This window comes from Drosophila guanche, unplaced genomic scaffold, assembly GCF_900245975.1.
Source record: "Drosophila guanche unplaced genomic scaffold, DGUA_6, whole genome shotgun sequence".
Lineage (NCBI taxonomy): Eukaryota > Metazoa > Arthropoda > Insecta > Diptera > Drosophilidae > Drosophila > Drosophila guanche.
The window spans coordinates 837,892-856,080 of NW_022995743.1; the positions used below are offsets into that span (position 1 = coordinate 837,892).

The following is an 18,189-nucleotide window of genomic DNA, read 5'->3' on the forward strand; positions in this document are numbered from 1 at the left end:
AAGAAAGCAACAACAAAACACTTGCCTGTCTGCCACTGCCACCGACCGACTGGCTGCTGGCTGCAGCTCTCCACCAAAGCGGCACAGTGGGTCGAATTGGATCCGATCACATCGCATCTCGGATGGGGCTAGGATGTTGCGGATAATTAACCATTCCATTGCATTCGATTCCATTGATGGCGAGTGTAAATGAGCACTTTGCGAAGCTCATCAAACGGGCCAAATGGAGCAAGGAAATCAATTAGCTTAGGCAGAGTGGGATCAATGGATGCCATTTGATTATTTGTAGGAGTTCTGCCATATCTTCCACTGTGCCATGCCCACACATACTCAGCGTAGAAGAAGAAAGCCCGCTGAAGCTAGCTAATTTATCATTGGCATTCTCCATGCCACAAATACGTACGTACAGAAATGCATATCCATTTCCCTATACGCACCCTGCCCCATTCTCCATTCCCCATGCTCCCTATTCCCTCCCCTGACAGTGCGAGTGACATTATTACTGTCACACTGTGTCGCCCGATATGTTGCTCCTCTGCCTTTTATAATGCATTTATGCTGCAATTTGTTTGAATTAGCGGCTCGCAGAGGCTCCCCGGCTGTGGATCGTGGCACGGAGCATGGTGCCATGAAGGTGCAGCGAAAGAGGTGGAGTGTCACCGGTTTAGTGGTTTATTTGGGGCGTGTATCTATCTATCCATGCATCGCTCTATGCACCTCTGTGTGTGCCTGCTGCAGCCCAAGCCCCGTGCCAGTTTTTGTGTCTTATGCAATCAGCAGCAGCAGCAGCAGCAGCAGCGCCAGAGAGCAGGAGAAAGAGATTGCTCTAAAGTAAAAGTAGCTGCATTTACCGCGTAGTTGCAACACCACAACAACATGAATGCTTCCGGGCGTGGGGCGTGGGGCGTGTACCCACTCGACTGGAAATGGAAATGGGAATGGGATGCCCATTATATTATGCGATGCAATGGCAGACAGAGAGTGAGAGAGAGAAATCCCAAGATTACAGATTGAAAACCCTCAACATTACACAGATCTTCAGCCACCCCTGCCTTACATTCGGTTCTCTCTGTGTTTTATCTAAGCAAATATGAGTCTTACAACGTTTACAATGTTTTTACAACGTGTCCGGATCGCCGCTTATCTGCGGCCTCATGTAAATATTTGCAGCGGTGGCAGACCGAACAGCAACAAACGAGCTGTTGCTCGAAAGCGTTTGCCTCTGATAAGATTCGCTGGGGGTCGGCAAGATGCAGTCTCCATCCACAATGGATAGCTACAAACAGCCGGGACTCCCTTTAATCGCATTCCACATTGAGTGATGGAGAGATCGAGGATGCTCCTCTGGAACTCCCATCATCAGAGTATTCCGCTTGTCATTGCAGAGTGGACTCCTCCACTGATGATTCTCCTACCAGGAATGGAATTCCTCGCCGGTTCATTGACTTTTAAGACTGAAGAATTATGAAACTTTCCCCTCTGCTGCGCGTCAATTGATGAACTCTCACTTGGCATACGATTAAGGGAGCGCTCTGGGCAGCCCTTGGCCGTCGCTGCTGTTTCATAGACTAACAAAAGAAATGTACGCTAATTAAACAAATTGGCCAGCAGACTATTTGGCCATTTACCTTTTGGGAGTCTTGCTCTCTCTCTCTCTCTATCTCTGGCTGTTGAGCAAATCGAATGGAATCGAAGGCAGATGGGGGACAGAAAGAGAGCGCTGAGAGCGTGCCAAGCAGCGTTTTGTATCTGGATTGAGGTCTTGCCACAGTTAGCCAAGCAAAGCGCAGTTATAACCATTTCAGAATAACAGTGGGTCAATTCTCCGCACTCCGCAATGTACAGTGCGGCTCCATGGCTCTGCCCCAATCAATTTGCAAGACTAGTTCTAGGCCTTCCTTCTTTCGCGTTCACTTCCATTCTACGAGTATGCTTCCATTCGATGCGATTCAATTCGATTCGATTTTGCCTGTGCAACTCACGTACCCCACACTCATTTCTCCGTAGAGAACTCAATAGATGGATTCTCGCATAGCGTACGTGTATGCGTAATCATTGTAATGAGCCATTTCTCTAGTTTCGGGTACTTTCTTTGGAGAAGCAGCACAATTTTTAATTAATTTTTCCATTGACGAACTTCGGGCCGTCCTCCTCCGCCTACTGTGTACCCGTCAGCACAATGAGGGAAAGAGAGAGAGCATTTAATATTAATTCTTATTTCGTTTGGGGCTCAGTTTGGGTCCGGACCCGGGGCACGCCTCTTGTGTGTGGCCCAATGGTCCGTTGTAGGAGGCCTCTGGCTCTGGTTTCGGCTGCATTCTGCACTCTGAACACATCTGAGCAGACTGCGTTTGTTGTGTGGTCATCATCGGATTTCATACTGAAACGCGAGACAGTGGAGCCAGTGGATTTGTTTTAGGAATTGTTTTTGTTTACTTTCGGAGAGAATGAAGAATATGACGACTCGCATTAGTCGGGAAATACTCGTAGAGGGCATAAGTATTCCCATATCTTTTATACCCTGCACATTTTCACTGCTTTGTCCCACTGTGCGTGGATTTAGCGTTACCTTTGTTATAAATTAAATTATTTTTCATATACCGTAGTGCCCCAGTGTATTTGGATGTTTCGTATGGGGGCACCTCCTATATTTTGTATGCCCAGATATCGTTACACTAAATTGTTATGTCGGGCTTCTCCTTCCTCCTCATCGTCAGTATCCGTATCCGTACCGTTTCGGGAGTGGAGTGCGGAGAGCAGAGGGGGGAGTAAGCGATTTGTCTTTTGGTAAAACGTCAAAGTACCGCTAAGGCCACCGCCTTCGATCCTTCCTTCGTTTCTTCCTGGCTGCCAGTGGAGCATCCACTCGGCAAAAGCCAAACGCGGAATCGCATCTCGTAATAAAGTAATTAAAGCCACGACACTGTCCAATATTTCAACTCTTTTCTTGTGGTCGGAGATTAATCGAGTCGGGTTGCAGGGGCCACGGCATGCGGCGATCACTTACGATCACTTTCAGCCCTGATTTGCATTTAATTGGAGCTCTCTGTGGAGTCGAGTGGAGTGGGGGAGCAAGTCATCCATCCCAAGTCTATAATCATAATTGCATTCATATGTATCAATTTTCACTCAATTTCGTTTGCAGTAACAAAATGCAGCAAAGAGACGCGAGACGAAACGAGACAGATACAGAGACGAGCCGAGACACAGCGAAAGCTTTTAAATGTGCAATTTGTTATTGTTTCTCTTCTGTTTCTCCGAGTGTGCTTCTTCTCATCTCTTTATCTCGCATGATACCCTCTCTCACGCTGAGCTTTCTAAGATTGCTTTGAAGCTTGAAACGCTTAAAGCCTTACCTGAATCCCCCCGTATATTGATTAATCTTCAAGTGTATTTTATAGTCGGTCTTCTGCTTTTATTCTCTCTTTGTTTTATTATGTTTTTGTTTTGTTAACTGTACAACGTTTTACTTTCGCGCGTGTTTTAATTGCCGCCTGCTGCTTCTGCCGACCGTCATATGATGAAGATGATGAGCAGCACTCGCTCCCGCTCTCGCTCCCCCTCCCGTTCCAACTGGAACCCACTGCAATCTCCAGCTCCAGTTGAACGTTTGGCAATAGAGAGATGATGATGGAAAAATTTGCCGGCCACCACGTTAATGTGTTGGCCATAAAAAGCGTGTGAACCTCGGAGTGAGCAGCACTTGCAAACGTGTCGAACGGCGACAACTGGCGACACTTTTCCTTGGCCTTCGCTTTTCCCCAGTGCTGTGCGACGGGAAAGGGCGTTTTACGGGCGTTTGCTTACCGTTTCATTAGCGCAGTGCCCCGCCGGACAGAGGTAAAGGCGTTTTTTCCTGCTCTTTTTTGAAACGTTTCCGTTGAAAGTACATTCGCGAGTGCACCAAATGGGGCGGCACCTTTCTTTGGCCTTCGCAGTGTGGGTTCAGCTCTGTGTACACACTGCAGGATGTGGGCGGAGCGGTTGGATTGCATTTGGTATGTGGAGTGCGAGATTGATCTGTAACGATAATTGTTTTATTTAGCTTTTATTTACTTTTACTACTATTTTGCGGTATACTATTTACCGTCTGAACTAACCCACTTATCTGTCATTTACCGCTCTATAGCGCCCAGACACTGCTGAGACACAAACCCCAATCTGATTATCATTTCTTGGCCCATTTATCGTCTCTCATTTTGCTCTCAATCTCCATCTCCCCTTATACTTCCCACTCTCCCACTTGCATTTTCCGCTCAGCATTTCTGGGCATGGCTTCCATTCCGTTCCATTTCATCCACCACAAGTGGCTGCTGCTCCGCTGATCCGCAAATTAATCTCACATTTAATTGCAGTGCTCTACCGCACCGCACCCCTCTCGACAGTGCACCTCCACACCCCCCTGGAGGCAATTGCAGCTGTCAGCGGTTTTGTCTGTACTTTCTGCACATTTAGAGTTAAGAAGAAATCGCTAAATAATAAGTAAAATTGTTAATTTCAATGCGCAAGTAAAAGTTTCGTCGTTTCGCTTGAGTGTGGAGTGTGCGGGAGGGGGTTTCGGGATAGTGGACAGTGGGACAGTGGACAGCTACTGTTATTTTATTCGTCATGAAAATTGGGTCAACTCTCTGGCAAAGAGAGTGACAGAGAGGAGTGAGAAGAGCGCAGCGGAGTGGAGAGGAGTGGAGAGGAGACAAAATGGACAAGAATGATGACTAAGAAATGTGTTAATGATTCCCGTAGCGAGTGGCGTAATTAGCCGCAACTCCAAGTATTTTGTCATTGGTTGAACGTCGAAACGTTCGCTTCGTCGCATGCCACACAAAACGTTGCAAATGTTTTAGGGGGCAACAGCAATGGGGACAGGAAATTGCGTGAATTCTTTGGCTGCAACTCTGGAATAGTTTAAACGGGTAATTTATTTAATTCCTTGCATAATTTTTGATAAGTAGAGCTAATTATGATAATAGTGGAAGTTCATCCTTATCCTTGTTCTCCCCACAGTTACATTTGGCAGCTTACTGAATTTTCGCTTAATTACAGTTTAATTTCCATCTCTACCTTTGGGGCATGGCATTTCCAGTTTGTGCTTCCAAATTCTCCCATAAATTATGCAGAGCCAAGCGCAGAAAATCATTCAGAAATCATCAAGAGATCCACAAATTAATGTCGAAATAGTAACAAATTGACGACTGCTGCTGCTGTCACAAGAAATATGACAGTTTACAAACGGTAAAAGATAAACAAACACACATACATATGTATGTATGTACATACGTGTAGCCCCCCGCGGCAACAGCGACAGCCATCAGCATTAGCTTGGCTTAGATGACGTTGACAATTTCCCAAAGGCGTCAGTCAACCTGTCAGAGGCGGCAAGGAAATTTGTCTGCAGGTCGCCGATGGTGGCACTTGTGGCTGTTGTTGTGCTCGTACGAGCAATGTTAACGGTTAATTAGTTGATACCGCAAAGAGGTCAAAAAACTGCATTTCAAGCCCTTTGGGAGCTGGGCTCCGTCTCTCGTCTTCGTCTTGTGGATTCTGGAGAGTGTTTGTGTGCGCTCTTCGCTCTTCGCTCTTCGCTCCGTTGTTTGCCCACGTGTCTCTCTGGCACATGATAAATGATTGAATCAACATTGGTTATGGTTATGGCCATTGCCAAGGGGCCCTATGCAGGCCAAAAGAACATCATTAAAGTTGGAGCCCAGCCCCAGCCTGTCGTCTGAAATTTAATTGATATTTCTATGTGAAAATGTGCTGCAGCGGCAGGTAGAGGCAACAGCAGTAAATGTCGGCAAGATTTATGATCTCCCAAAAAAAAAACCAATCATTTTGTTCCAGTATTTTGATGGGCATTTACTTCAACACCTAAACAGCTTCCGCTGCACTCAAGAATCGAGCTGGCAAAGCTCCTTCTCTGCCTCAAGATTCAGTCCCTCAAAAGTCCACGTCTTGTCCGCTCTTCTGTTGGGTTTCCAAACGGAAGTACACTCACGACGACGACTCGCGTTGGTTCGCATAATCAAAGAGAAGACATCGCACCATCCGAAGACCCCTTAGAATTTTATGCTTGAGTCATCATCGACAGCATTTGCCACAGGCTTTAGCTTTGGTTTCGGTTTCCGTTGGTGCATGAAAAGTAGTTAAAACTATTTACAAATCCATTCCCCCCGCGCCATCAATGTTATTTCTCTGCTGCAAGTGCAGAAGCGAGCAACAGCGACAAGAAGCAGCAACATTTCCGCTGTCTTTTGGCCAAAAAAGGCATTGAACAATTATTATTTGTTTGCCTGTGAACGTATCCATGAGTAGCAGTGTTTGGGTGTGAGTGAAAAGCAAAAGCGTGGACGGTGCTCGTAGGAGAGTCTATCGACACCAGCAACATGGCCATAAACAACAAGAAAGTAAGGCTATATTCGGAGTCCGGTAAACCTCTATGGATACCCCCACCATACAAGATACAAATGCTTTAGTAATCCGATCAGAATGGTGTGTAGGAACTGCTTGATACCCTCAGATGCTCCCTGTTGTTGGTGTCTTCTGCCACAACTGTTGCCGTCTTTTTCTTCGTTTTATTTGCACACGTGAAAGGCAAAGACCGGTCAACTATAACCACAACAGCGGGAGAAACAACCACAACAGCAGTGGAGGCAACAACTGCTGAAAATTGTCAACATTGCCAGCCACTAGCGACTTGCCACTTGCCACTTGCCACACAACTCCGACTACAACTGCCGGCAAGGGACGGGGGCAGACACATCCAGCTGCGTAGACAGAGCTCAGACATTGCCCAAGAGTCCAAGACCAAGCCTCAGCGTTTTACACTTTTCCAAAATCATCAATATCCAAGTCTCGGATCCAATCGAACTTTGTCTACGCTTTCAGCATGGCAAACACAAACTCACAGCATGGAAAGCGATGGGGAAAGCCTTGCACTTTTCCCCAGGATAGTTGGGGATTTGGTCCTAAAAGTGCGGAGGAGCTTACAGGATTCCTATGAGCAAGGGGAAGTCGTGTTACCAGCTGCATCTCATAGTTCGGCGACTCTATTCTCTCGTACTTGATTCTCTTTCAAAATCTTTTCCGCTGGTTGGGCAGTTTCTTCTTTCGTTTTTCCTTACTTTTTTTTTGGCATGCGCCGCGTGAAAAATGAAATGAAAAGTTGTTGCTGTTGTGTCGCTGATGCCGTTGCTGCTGCCGCTGCTGCTGCTGCTGTCGATGCTGCGATGTGGCAGCAGTGCTGGCTGGTCAGTGGCTGCAGACCCAGCAAAAGCACATGCCACACGCCACACACCACACACTCCTCGCCCTCCTGCCACACTGCTACAAGCGCAGCATTTGAAAATGGAAAGTCGTCGTCTGGCTGTCGTTTGCAGTTTTGTTTCGGGGATTCGTGGCTGTGGCTTCAGCAGGGGCACGGGGGCTCGATGTTTGGCTGCTTGTTTCTATATTTTTTTCCTTTTTTTTTTGGCTGGGCTGCAACCGGTTGCAACAGCCACCACATCTCTCGCATTAGCACATGCAACAAATTTTCGTTAAATTTTTATTGGGTTTTGATTTATTATTTGTGTGTCTGCGAGTGTGTCTGCGAGTGTGTCTGTGTGTGTGTGTGTTCCTGCGGTCTATCCGCTAATTGCTGACTGCAAAATGCTGTAACTGCGCGGAGGAATTCTCTCTGCGAGAAACGAGAAATCTCCCAGAGATCTGTGGGTCTCTCCTTGCAGCCGGAGGAAAGCGAAAGTTAGACGCTTTAAATTTGAAATTGAAATTTCTTGTTTCTTGTTTCTTGGTTTATGGCCGTGGAAAACAGAGAGAGAAAGAGAGGTGGTGGTGAGGGGGGATGGGCCAAGTGCACGTTTCGCTTGGGCCATAAACAGTGTGTGTGTGTGTTGCCATTATGAGCTAACGCCAGAGATAGCCACAGAGCCACAGAGCCAGAGCTCCAGGCCGTGTCCGAGGCCGAGTCTCCCTCCCCCCTGCGCGGGTTATATAAGGTTTGCGGTTCAGCAGCAAAACCCTGCTGGAACGTCATTAAAATTGCAAATTTCCCTCAGTCTCAGCTCGGTCACCAGCTCTCTTCGGATGGATAATGGGTAATGGCAATAGGAACAGAAACTAATAGCCAGGCGCTGAATGAACCCAGAAATAACCTGTCCACAGATCGCATTGTTGCCCCCCGTTGAGCCCTTGTGTTGTTCCCTGGAGATGTATTTATGTAGAATGGGGTTTACAGATTCACCTGATTCCATATTGTTGGAGGGGCTGGTTGGAGATTTGGTTCTTTCAGCACAAAGTTCGATCGTTTGTTCATTAATAAAACATTTGTTTAAATTAGCGTCTGGGCTGGCTGGCCCTGGCTGTATTTGAATAGAAATATAACAATAAATTGCGACTGATTTATACGAATATTTGTGCCCAATAATTTCCTACACAAACCGATTCAAACTATGGAGAACCGCTTTCATAACACTTTGATGGCCAACACGGAATCGATTTGTGCGGAAATTATGACCAGCTTTTGTGCAGTTTGAGCCAATTCGGGGGGAATACTTAATCGCTTTTCAGTTAAGTCATTGAACTAACTATGTTCGTGGCATATATCTACCTAAAACACTTCAAATTCTAGATCAAAGTTGTTCGCAGCCTCTTCAGTGGCTGCTCTTTGGGGTCCGCTGCCAAATATGGATGGATCTACGTTGATTTGTGGTTCCAACGCCCACAAACATCCTCAAGATACAACACTTTCGATCGGGGCCACAATTTCACCCTCGTTTCGAATGGATTTCAGTTTCAGCCCGCGAATATTTGGCCCAGGCACAAGCACAACAAGTTTGCAGGTTTATCAATTACCATTTGAATTGTAGCTTCAATCGAGTATTTATGAGCAGATACAGATACGTATCTTTCCCCTGGTTAAGTGCTTATAACTTTCACTGGAGAGTCTCGATAGAAAACATTAATTAAAGCATTAAATGCACATATAATTAACGCAACGGCGGCAGCGGCTTCTTCTTTCGGACATTTCTTTCTTTCTCTTGGCCACATATGGCCCCACAATCATTATCGTCTCTCTCGCTCTCTGTCTGCCACCAACAGTTGCACATTCAGGTGTGATTTTTAATGATTTTCCTTTTGTTGCGTTGCGTTTTTGCAATGTTTTTCGCACGGGGAAATGCCTGGCCGCAAATGGGGGGAAAAGCAAACGGCAAGTGGAGTTAACCTTGAGTTTTCCGGGGTAATAAATTCAACTGTTTTCAGTGTTTCCAGTTGTTGCGGTAACCGTCATTTCCCCCCACTCATATGCGGAAGATTAGTACAGCCCCCAAGGGTCTGAGGTCGGAAGCGTAGAAAGTTGAAGCATCTCTAAAGATCTTTAAGCAAAAGACAATCATAATCTATGAGAGAGATCCATTATGGGAGAGACCAAACCCCAAATAGATGTTAATTTCAAGCCAAACATTCCATTATGTAAACGACAAAAGAAACTAAATATTGAATCGGACGGAAGCATTCAAGCCGAATAAACTCAACAGTTTTACAGTTCATTTAGGATGGATTTGAGGGGGAGGAAGGGAGAATGTGTCAAATGCGTTTTAAATGCTGAAATTCGCCCAGAAAACCCCAGAAAGTGCAGCTTGTGCCGAAAAATATTTCACACAAAAAAGTAAGAGATAAAAATAAAAACACAAAAATGCAAAATAAAACGGCATCAAATTATACACTGTTTGGCTTGCAAACCGGTCGCAAGTCGCATAATAATCACATAAGAACCGGATTGGATTTAAGAACCGTCCGACGGTGCGTCTGTCCGAGCCGAAAGCCGAAAGCCGAAAAGCCCCTAAACCAAATAAAATGCTTGGCCAAAGGTTTTATTCAGCGCGGAAAATGTCTGATTATGTTTTGTAATTGCCGTGAATTATTTATTGGTAATTGGCGTGCATTTTTACAATTATTTTAATTAATATTTTGTCATGTTACAATCAGAATTTTAATTGAATTTCGAAATTAGTGTAAGCAAATGTCAAACGAACTTTGACCGAATGTATTTCAATTAATATTTGGGCATCGGAAATTAATTTCAATTGGACTTGATGGATGGCTCAACAGCGAAATAAGACTGGAGATTGAGATCTGCGAGAGTCGAGACTCTCAGAGACAATTTGACAAGCGTGAAGCACGCAGAATTGACCATTCGGAGCCGAAAGTCTTGTAATATTTATAATAAACAACTCAACGCTTATGGCTTTTCGGCCTTTCAAATAAAGGGAGAAGAAACGAAAACGAAAAGTTTGCCCGAAAAAGATTGCCAAAGTTATTGCCTGTCAGGCGGCCTGACGGCTGCCCAATCTCGTATCTCTTTCCTCGTTTCGTTTCGTGTTTCCAGCCGATCCGCTCCCCTGCTGCTGCTGCTCTCTCTCTCTCTCTCTCTCTGGCGATGATGCTGGGCAGAAGTCTTCCGGAATCTGCCAAGGGGGAAATTACTTTTGAATGATGGGAGGGGGGTGGGGGGGGGGGCTTACGAGGCGATAAGCAGCCATCGTGTGGAGCGGGGGGGATCGCTAATCACGAGCCGCGGTCCACTCCACTCCACTCCATTGATTTATTGGCAAAATTCAAGTTAACACTTTTTTTCCGTTTTGCCGTTCCTAAATTGAGTTATTTATTCCTCTGCTGCCTGTTGCCCGTCCCCTGTCTCCCCTGTCTACCCTGACTGCTCGGTCACGTAGTGCTGCAGCAGGTTGCAGTGGCAAGTGCAACACTTGCAGCTTAGATTTATATTCGTAGATTTTGGCAGTCGTTTTAATGAAGTTTCCTGATTTATGTGCTCATGTGGCACGCTGCCACGATTGCTGGTGGATACTTTTTGATTCGCAAATCGATTTGGCAACCTAATTGCTTCTTTTCTCTCTTTGCAGATCCCTGACGAACCGCCGAAATCATCCCACAAACCCGAAAGCAGCCGAAACCCATTAAGAGGTGAGTGTGAAATCCGAGATATTTGTCAAGCAATTATGCCGCCACTTTGGTGGCCGTTTGTTGGCTCTGCAAATCTCGAGAGCAAGTAAATATCTCTTGAAGATCGGCTAATGGTCACGACCATCGCGCTCATTACGATCATTAGAGCCTGGCCAATCGATTTGCCTGCAATAATTGCCTGTAATTTCCATGGCAGATGGAAAGCTGAGCTCAGAATTCTACAGATACTCGCACGTGTCCACGAGTCGCGTTCATTTCGCGACAACTTTTCATGCTCCAGTTGTGGCATTTACGAGTCTTGCTGCTGGCTGCTTGCTGGTGGCTCTTGCTGCTTAACTGCACAACAAGTTTTGGTTTTTGTTAATCAAAAATATAGATGATAAAAAGGAAAAAGGCAGAGAGACCAAAACCGAAACCGAAACCTTTACAAATGACAACCAGCAGACAACCATTTGAAAAAGTGAAAATCTGAGAAAATTAAATGGTAGAAATGCCACAAGAAAATTACGAATACTTGAATACTTTTCCCTCCGCCTTGAGCACAATTCATGCATGAAATGGGTGCCAAAGTGAAATTGAATTTGTCTCTAGCGTTTGGGTTTGGGTTTGGGTTTGGGTTTCTTCAGTGGACTGGAGCATGAGAATGATTTTCAGGAGAGTGAATAAATCATCTTCGAGTTACATTTTACCCCTTGCTTTTGTCTGTCTGTCTGGCAATATTTCTTCATTTTCTCGGCTGAGGATGAGAGCCTCAGTGACTCTCCAAAAAGTGACTCATGGAGCTTTGTGGGTCAAGTTTATGCCCCAAATCCCATGAATCATTTGCAGATATTTGTATCATTTGCAATGCATGTCGGTCTGGCTGGGGTCATTAGCCAGCATTTAATTAGATCTACAGATCCATCTGCAGCCACTATTCACACATCCAATGGTGCGGCATTTGGCAGAGCATTTTGGCTCAATGGAAATTGATATTTCCCCTCATTTGTGTCAACACAATTCCCAGCAAATTGCCAATTGTTCGTGGCAAAAAGGCAAACAAAAACCGATTTATCTGTTGAAAAAATGAGACTTTAAAAGCAGACAAAAGTCGCTGCAAACTTCACAAGTAAATTCGTTACAGTTTCTGGCATATTTCCTTTTCTGATTCGTTCTTGGGCTTTGTTTTGGTTCAAAGAAGAAGTCAACCTTTTCGTGAGGGGCTTTTGTGTGTGTGTTGTTTGGAGCCATGATTCTTGATTGAGGGACATCTTTCATAGAATTATGATGCACAGAAATGCTCTCTGGTCGATTCTTTTCACTCACGAACAATACAATCCATCCGTTTGGGGAATGGAATACACTTTCTAAATGCACAAATCACGCCAGGCAATGCCTGAAGCAGAGTAAACGTTTTGGGGCTGCCTAAAACCGCCTAAATAGGCTTTAATTACCAATTTATGTGCAGCAGCATCTGATGCATCATCATCATCATCTACACTCTACTCCAATCTCCGATCTGTAATCTTCTGGGCTTCTGGGGCTACTGTGTGCGTTGTCACAGCCAGAAGGCAGCAGGCAGCCTGGTTCTGACCAGTCATCCTTAATTATTATGATTATCGATGTTTTATGCTCTATAATTGCCCCTGGCTGTGCCTCAATGACTGGCTCTTTCCAGCCCCCAGAAGTGCCTCTCCGTCCCTGTCCCTGCCCCTGTCCCTCGATCGGGTCTTTAGTTAATTGATATAATTGCTGAACGGCTTTGAAGTAAACTAAACTCTGATTTAGTTTCAGTTTCGTGTTCGTTTTCCAAGTCTTTTGTTTTTGGTTTATGCCACGGAGACACAGCACCAGTCATAAGTGTGTTGCCGCGGAGCCAAAGGGAACCTTTTCAATTAATCTGCAGCCACTGTAAGGCAGGGACAACCGCTCCACCTCCCAGCCGCTAGGTCCAGGGCGGGCGAGCTTTAAAATTTATTATATAAGCCAACAGACTCGCTGTCCCATCTGCCGTTGCTGCTGCTGCTGCTGCTGCTGCTGCTGCCGTGTTGCAATCTTTTAAAAATCTCGCGTACTCATCAACAACATTTCAAAGTGTACGTACATCAAAGTGGACGAGCAGCACCAGTCCCAGTCCCAGTCCCAGTGCCAGTCCCAGTGCCAGTCCCTTGCAGCGTGCCACAGCCACCGCCTAACAGTTGTACATGGAAGGTGTATCGCATAAAATCACAAAAAACTATCCAAACAGGAAACCCAACAGCAACAGCGGCGTCGAGTAAATTAAAACAAAACGTTGTCGTCGTCCCTCATGCTCCGTCCTCAGTCCGTTGTCGTTCCTTCCACCTAAGCTCTGCTGCGACTCCTCTGCTCTACTGATCCTGCCCCTGAGGTCTGCTTAGATGTTCCTCCTTGGCCAGCCCATCCAGTAGCTGCGGATGGGGATGCTCCTTCTCCTTGCCTGCTGCTGTCGTCTGAGTATGTCTGCTACTGTCTGCTGTTTTGTTGCCTTAACACTTTGCACAAATATTATTATGTATTATGCTCTTGCCCTCCCCATCGGATGCTGCCACAGCCACAGAAGCTTTGATGGATTGCACGTCTGTCGTGAAGAACTCAACTTCAACTTCGACTTCCAGGCATGGGGCATGAGGCTAGGGCTATGAGACTCCGACTCCGACTGCTACGACTGTGTGTGTGTGTGTGTGGGGCTTTGGGCGTGGGGCGTGGCTGCCACATCGGCAAGCAGCCGCGCAATTTGAAGGTCAAATATGAAGTTTTTGGCTTTTGGGAAAGTCTCCAAAGTTTCGTCTTGATTAGCATCAAGTTTTGGTTCGGCTTGCTGCTCGCTGCTCCCCGCGTAGATGTGGGACGAGACCTGAATGTCTGATGTCTGAGCGCGCAGAGATTGTTTGTGCAAGAGATTTATCTGCCACATGCAGACAAACGCAGAGTCTCAATCTCGAATGCAATGCCAAAAGAGGCACAAATATCGATGGCAGGGCAGGGCATCATACCACACACACAAAAAACACACATAAAAATCACATAAAAAGCATCAAAAATCAAAGATGCATTTGACATTGGAGTGCCAATCAAGGGAATGACTCGACCTGGCCTTAGACATAGACACAGAGACACAGAGACAGATGATGGAGAAAATCCCTCGATTGATTAGTCACGCCTCGCGAGAGTTGCCCTTGCAGCTGCAGCTGTTGCACATCCCCCTCCACTCACTCCCCTTCCCGCTCTTGGCCGTGTTTAGCACTGCGATGGCAAAGAGCTGAGCAAACAGATCCAGAATCAGAAACAAATACGAATACGAATACGAACCCAAGGCGGCAATTAAGCGGCTACGAGCAAACGAGTCTAACAATGGAAAGCACCAAGCAAAAGCCAAGACAAACCCCGAGCCAAAGCAATAAAACACTGCAGCCAGCACCACATGTGGTGGCAAGTATGCAAACTGCAAAACTCTTGAAGAAACCGAGCCACAAAGGCAGCAGCACCAGCAGCAGCGGCAGCAGCAGGTGCACACTACACAGTTCCAATCCGACTGGAGATCGACTCGGCATCAGACTCAGCATCGGGAAAAGCAACAAGAGTTTACCATAATCACAATAATTTTCAACTCAACTGGACACAAGTGGCACAAACGGAAACAACAGAATCAAAGTAAAACCCAACCGAACCTCAATAGCTGCAGGAGAATGTAGCTGGATGGTAGAGGCATGGCATGGCATAAACATCGAAGACTCAACTCATTGATGAACGTGTGCCAAAGGAGTGCAAGAGATGAATACGAGCGGATATACGGCATAAAGATGGTTGGCTTTATGGAGTTTTGGAGCTCTAAATGAGCGCCAAACGTTTCTAGCTTTACTTTCTCTCTAATGAGAGCTGCAGCCTCTGTGGCATTCGTTTGCAGCGTTTACCACAGCTCCACTCTGTGGTCGGTCCTTTCCTTTGGGTTCTCTTTGCTGCTTTCATTCTCGTTCTGCGCTCTTGGCCAGATTGTGCAAATTATAAAGCCACGTCAAGTGATTGACAGGCCACATAACGGGGCAGCAGGCAGCCCGACTGACTCACATTATAAAGCCATAAAAATAACACCTTTGGCAGGCAGCAGCAGCAGCAGCAGCAGCAGCAGCAGGGGAACATGTTGTGTGTGTTGTGTGTCCGTCATTGATGAGGGGGATGCCACACGCAGCGCTCGACAAGATGCGAAGACAAACACACACAGCTACATATGTAACTTCCACAAAAGAGACCCACAAAAAACGAAGCAAACTAATTACATGCCAAGTAATTTCAATACCCACAGAAGGCAAGAGAAGAGGCAGTGCAATGAGCACTCGCACAGCGGCAACAGCAGAGCTTCAGCACGAAACACGTAAGCCGAAGGTGTGGATACTCCTTGCTGCTCAGTGGATCCTCCTCCTCTCGATGCGATGATGGCAAGCATCTGGTGAGAGTTGAGTCACCCTCTGGCAGGGTATTGTGCAGCAGCAAAAAGTGGTGCAAGTAAACAGCATGAGGGCCAATGGACTCACAGCAGCAGCTCCATGTCTCATCATGGCAGCCAAGTCTTGCCGCGTCTTGTGTTGCAGCCACTCATGAGGCAGGCTCCCGCTGCTCCTGTAAATGGCCAACAACTTGAGCTTGACCCAGGGGGAACATCTGCTGCTGCTGCCTGGCTATGGCTGGGTGTGGAACAGGAAGTTTGCTTCGCTCGCTTTGATATGTAAATTGTGCCAAATCAATGCGGCAGCCGAAAGCAGCACTCCCAGGCTGCCGCCCAATGTGGTAATTAAAATTGCTGGCAGACAAAAAGCCACAAGAGCCACCATTAGTATGCAACTCTCACTCGGAGACAGCAGCAACTGATGTCCATATAAGCTTGAACTGAAAAGAAAGGCCACAACCAGCGATCAGTGCTCAACAAAACAATTTACCAAGTTTGGCCTAAACGGCCAGTGGCAGCAGGCAGCAGGCAGCAGGCAGCCACAATTGCAACTGTTACGGCAGCGGCAACATCCTCATAGCGTGCATAGCAACACGTGCGTTTGCCTTTTGCAACACAGTGGCACTGGCAGTGGCAGTGGCAACATCGACAACAAAACAACAAACCTCCGCTTGGCCAGGCTGCCACAGACTCAACTTTGAAGTTTTTCGCGCGAAATTTACTAACGGCAACAGCAGCAGCAGCAGCAGCAGCAGCAGCAGGAGAAGGTGCAGGACCAGCAGCAACAAGAAGCAACAGCAACAGCAACAGCAACTGAAAACGCGCGTGCGCAACATTTGCCACAAATGGAGTTATCAACCAAATGGGTCTTCATCGATAAAAATTGATGAAGCTCTTCACTGCACTGCACTGCACTGCACTGTGGTGGAGGCAGCAATTTTCCAAGGAAATTGCTTTCGCCTCGAGTGGCATACAAGAGAGGAGTACGGGGAGTACGGGGAGTGTGTGCGTTGCAGATGTCTTTTTTGCTGCCTTTGGTTTGGTGACTTCTTGGAGCTTGTTAGCTGCGTAGTAGCTTTCAGGTTTCAGATTTGTGTTCCTGGCTAATGAGCAGCCATCGGGGGAAATCGAATCAAACGCAAAGCCAACTCTGAGGAAACCCTTTGCTAAAATGTCCCAACAGCTGACAAATCCCCCAGCTGTACACTTTTATTGTATCTGTATCTGTATCTGTAGCTGCATTTATTGTTTTAGTGCCGTGGAATTTGTCACTTCGCGTGTTGTGTGCCTGACACACAAAATCGTTGAGGTGTCAGTGAAGTGAGTTTGTGGCCCAACCCGACCCAGCCAGAGACGACTGCCTGTTGTACTCCGCTTACTAATAGATAGCATAAAGATCAGCATAAAGATGTTGACAGAGCAAAGCAAAGCTCTTGTTGTTGTTGTTTGCCTTTCACTTTTCATGCGGCCCCCTGCTGCCCCTCCAATCATTTCACACTTTGAGAGGGTTCAGGCCAGAGATGATCTAGAACCAGATGCATTATGGTAATGGTCAGAGCTGCAGCTGCAACGCATCATAGGAATTCCACGTGTGCACACAGATCAATGTGTGTGTGTGTGTGTGTACAATAATTGAGGTTCATGCGGTTCATGAGCATTCTCCGAGCACCACTCTGAGCGCATCCACACTGATCGCTCCAGTGGAGTCCAGCTCCAGTGCACAGTCCAATGATTGCTGTCTCTTGCTGCCGTCATACATTAGCTAATGACAAGCCATGAAAGCTGTGCCACGAGTTGAACAACCTCCAAGAGCGAACAGCGAACAGCGAACAGCAACAACAACTGCAGCAGCGGCAGTTTGGAATTGTCATTTCAGAGCGCGTTCAGAACAAGTTCAAGGCATAATTGCCACAAGTTGCAGCAGCAGCAGCAGCAGGCACAGCACTCGTGTGTAATTGTCGCTGCGGATCAGTGGCAACAACACCTGATTAAGTGAAGCATCACAGCACATCACAATGTGCTGTCGCCTGTTGCATCACATGTGGCGTCATCTGGTGTTGACTTACAAATCTGCCAGCAGCAGCAGCAGCAGCAGCAGCAGCAGCAGCGAGGATGTGGATCCTTTTTTTGTGGATCGCAACAGCAACAGCAACAGCAACAGCAGTGAAAGTATAGACTTACAGGCCAGCCAGCCAGCCAGCCAGCCAGCCAGCAACTGTTGCCGGCCATCATTAAACAGTTATTTTTGGACTGAGCAGCAGCCTGTGGAGTGCTGGAGTGGGAAGTACTTCAAGTCTGGTTGCGGGTGTGTGTGTCCCGCAGCTAAATAATAACTGGAAATTTCCGCTGCTGCTGAACCAATTGCAAAATTGTTGGCTGCAATTAAAAAAATTACATGTACGTGCAACAGCAGCAGTGGCAGCAACGACAAAGTTGAGCAGAAAATGCTGCAGCGCTTCTGATAGCATTGATTAGAATTTGCTGCACCGCCACAGCCCCTTCACTTCACTTCACTTTTCGTTTTATGTCTGCGCTGCACAGAGAGTGTGTGTGTGTGTGTGTGTTCGTTGTGAGGGACGTGGACAGTGGAACGCAAAAGCCAAATGCAAGCAGCAACCTCTGCAATTAGTACGAAAATCGAATCCAACATCTGAATACATCTAGTCATTGTGCAAGCCAAAGATAAACCACATCTGTGTGTACATCTATTGATAAATAGTTGACATTTTTCTGCACCTGCAGCCCATCGTACGAGTACGAGGCAACAACTA

The 18,189-nt window shown here is 46.6% G+C and overlaps 1 protein-coding gene across 2 annotated transcripts in view; it reads left to right on the forward strand.

Moving 5' to 3' along the window:
• Positions 1-18,189, forward strand: part of LOC117591815 — a 37,137-nt gene that overhangs the window by 5,085 nt on the left and 13,863 nt on the right. Inside the window, exon 3 of one of the 2 annotated variants that reach the window (XM_034285154.1) lies at positions 10,917-10,977. The gene's annotated coding sequence lies outside the window, so the exon portion shown is untranslated. Of the gene's footprint in view, positions 1-10,916; positions 10,978-16,140; positions 16,173-18,189 lie in introns of those variants that run through there. The other variant, XM_034285162.1, reaches the window with a different exon arrangement.